Genomic DNA, 3,690 nt, shown 5'->3' with positions numbered 1-3,690 from the left:
AATTGTTCTTCGTAAATGTACGAAACATATAAAAATCAAGAAATCTACATCAAAACACCTCAAAAAATTCATAAACTTCACCAATGACCTTAGAATATCGAAACAAAAGAATGATCAAAATTTTACTCTTTTTCGCAAGTGTCCAAAACATAACAAATTTTTTTTTCCTTGTAAATATATGAAACATATAAAAATAAAAAAAAGTACATCAAAAAACCTCAAAAAAGTCATAAATTGCACCAATGACCTTAGAATATTGAAACAAAAAGATGATCAAAATTTTACTCTTTTTCGTAACATTCCAAAAAATAACAAAAAAATTATCTTTTCCTTGTAAATGTACGAAAATATAAAAATCAATAGAAGTACATCAAAACACCTCAAAAAATTCTCAAACTGCACCAATGGCCTTAGAGTATCGAAACAAAAAAATTATAAAAAATTTACTTTTTTTCGTAACTGTTCGAAAAATAACAAAAACTTTAATTTTTCCTCGTAAATGTACGAAATATATAAAAATCAAGAAAACTACTACAAAACACCTCAAAAAATTCTCAAACTACACCAATGACCTTAGAATATTGAAACAAAAAAATGATCAAAATTTTACACTTTTTCCTAACTGTCCGAAAAATAACAAAAAACTAAATTTTTCCTCGTAAATGTACGAATCATAGAAAAATCAAGAAATGTACATCAAAACACTTCAAAAAATTCTCAAACTGTACCAATGACCTTAGAATATCGAAACAAAAGAATGATCAAAATTTTACTCTTTTTCATAACTGTCTGAAAAATAACAGAAAAATTATTTTTTCCTCGTAAATGTACGAAACATATAAAAATCAAGAAAAGTACATCAAAACACCTCAAAAAATTCATAAACTGCACCAATGACCTTAGAGTATCGAAACAAAAAAATGATCAAAATTTTATTCTTTTTCATCAATGTCTGAAAAATAACAAAAACATTATTTTTTCCTCGTAACTGTATGAAACATATAAAAATCAAGAAAAGTACATCAAAACACCTCAAAAAATTCTTAAACTGCACCAATGACCTTAGAATATCGAAACAAAAAATTGATCAAAATTTTATCCTTTTCCGTAATTGTTTGAAAAATTACAAAAAAAAATAATTTTTCGTCGTAAATGCACGAAACATATAAAAATCAGGAAAAGTACATCAAAACACCTCAAAAAATTCTCAAACTGCACCAATGAGCTTAGAATATTGAAACAAAAAAATTGTCAAAATTTGTCTCTTTTTCTTAACTGTACAAACTAATAACAAAAAAATATATTTTTTCCTCATAAATATACGAAACATATAAAAATCAAGAAAAGTACATCAAAACATCTCAAAAAATTCTCGAACTACACCAATGACCTTAGAATGTCGATGATACGCTCAAATTACACCTCCCTAAAGAAGTATAAGCAATCGTTGTCAAATAAAGAACCCAACCTGTAGATTGGGGTCGATCCTCAAGGAATATAGTTTAGACTTAACTTTAACTCATAATTATATATTTTTAGTCAAATTATTTCCAAGAAAAGTAAAAGGGGGGATTTTGTAAACAGGTAACATATTGTTGATTTGAATAAATAAGTAATCAGTAAGCAAGATTCACGATTTGAGTTATTAATATGAGATAGAAACTAGGGTATTGTGGTCCCCACAAGCTCTTAACGCAGTAATCCTAATAATAGTAATACCATCCTAGTGTTTTACATGCAAGGTTCGTAAGTTAGGTATCCCTAAGTGATTGGTCCTCCAAATAGGGAATTTCACCACGCCACTTGGTCCGTCTACGGTTGTATGCTTTACTAACCCTTACCATTACCCTAGATTAGTCATCATATCAATTTAGTTTAGTTTTCACCCTCACTTCAATTTAAATCAGACGATTAAATAGCATCCACTAAATCTCTATTGTTTAATCCTTTTCTTATTCATTACCTCCTTGGTCCGGCAAGTAAGAACAAGGCGAATTCTAATGTTTGCAACCATTAAAAATACTTCTAAACAAAAGGATTAACAATACATGCATAAACACTATTCAAGAATTACTTAATTATTATTTATACATTATTAATTGCTCATGGTTTCCACAATCCTAGTTGTGGATTTAGCTACTCATGCTTAGGAGTTCACAATTCATAATTAAGTTAGAAGAATTCATGAACTTACAATGAGAATAGATGAAAATCAAAATCTTGAATTGAAATTCAAAGTGAAAATCGTATAAACCAACTTCCAGAAATTAAATTTCTAAATGTTTGCAAATAATTCCCAAAAGACCAAAACTCAAAGTATACAATAATGTCTATCCCTCAAAAACGCGAATTACAACTCCTAGTTATAGAAAACAAATCCCAAACTAAGTAGAAAACGAAAGAAAGAAATAAACTGCTCAGACGCGACTTTTGTCAATGGTACGACCTATGGACCGTGGGTCAACCTACGATCCATAGGTCACCCTCCGTGGTTCCATACTTGTGCAATATTTCAAGGCCTTCAAATGATGACTCCACCTACGGTCCGTGAATTGGACTACGATCCATCTTGTCACTCCGTGGTTTGAGTACTAAAAATCCACTTTCTGACCAGGACCTATGATGGCCCATCTACGGCATGTCACTGGACCTATGGTCCGTGGTTGGCTCTGTCGTTGGCTACTTCTGCATTTTTCAGCCCGCATCTTCATCAACTACATCCAACCTATTTCCTGCAAGGATTACACACAAAACATTATTTCTAATAACAAACTAGCCCAAGACACACACAAACTTTAACTGAAATGCATCAAAAATACCGTAAACTCACGATATATCAACACCCTCAAATTAAACTTGTTGTTTGTCCTCAAGCGACACACTAAAACTCTAAATGACACTTATGTAGAAGAAAACATACAAACTCAAGGAATCATATGGCTTTCTCAATCAATTCCATCACTTAGTGCAAATCTTTTCATCTAGACTCAACAAGCTAACTCGTGCGGATCAAAACATGACATAGATCGATCAGTAGATATCATGTCACGACCCAAGGCTAGCTCCTAGATGCGACACGGCGTACTTGACCCCGAAGGAGTCTCATACAAGCCTCATAGCATTTCATTGCATTTCATTGCATTCGATAAGAGAAAATAGTACGGAATTAAAACTTTCTTTAAAAATCATACAATCAAAATACTCATTTAAAACACTTGAAACACAACAAAAGTCTATTGTCTCACCTGGCCATCTAAAAACAACGTCTGAAACTAAAGTAGGGTCATGTCCCTTTACAATCGAAAAGTCTAACAATAGTCTTTTACATGAAAGAAATGGAAACATCAAGTACTTGTCCTCGATCTATGAGGACATACTACTTAGTCTTGGAGAATCTCAAATCCAAGCTTCAACTAGAGAGAAAACAACTCACTTGCCGGAACCTACACTTGTAGTAAACCATGAAGAAATATGGGTTAGCATAATAAGTACTAAGTATGATAGCCATGCAAAAACATGCTTAAAATGGACATTTTATTTGAAAGTCATGCTTTTATGCCATTTGAATAAAACTTCATGAACATAAGTATAAGAGGCATAATATTCAAACATAACCAACATACAAGTCATTTCACCACATTAGAACATAATCAACATATAAACCACTACCTTCACATTAAGCCTTCACCT

The sequence above is a fragment of the Solanum tuberosum genome, unplaced genomic scaffold (assembly GCF_000226075.1).
Source record: "Solanum tuberosum cultivar DM 1-3 516 R44 unplaced genomic scaffold, SolTub_3.0 scf00097, whole genome shotgun sequence".
Taxonomy (NCBI): Eukaryota; Viridiplantae; Streptophyta; class Magnoliopsida; order Solanales; family Solanaceae; genus Solanum; species Solanum tuberosum.
Note: the sequence above shows the minus strand (reverse complement) of the source record.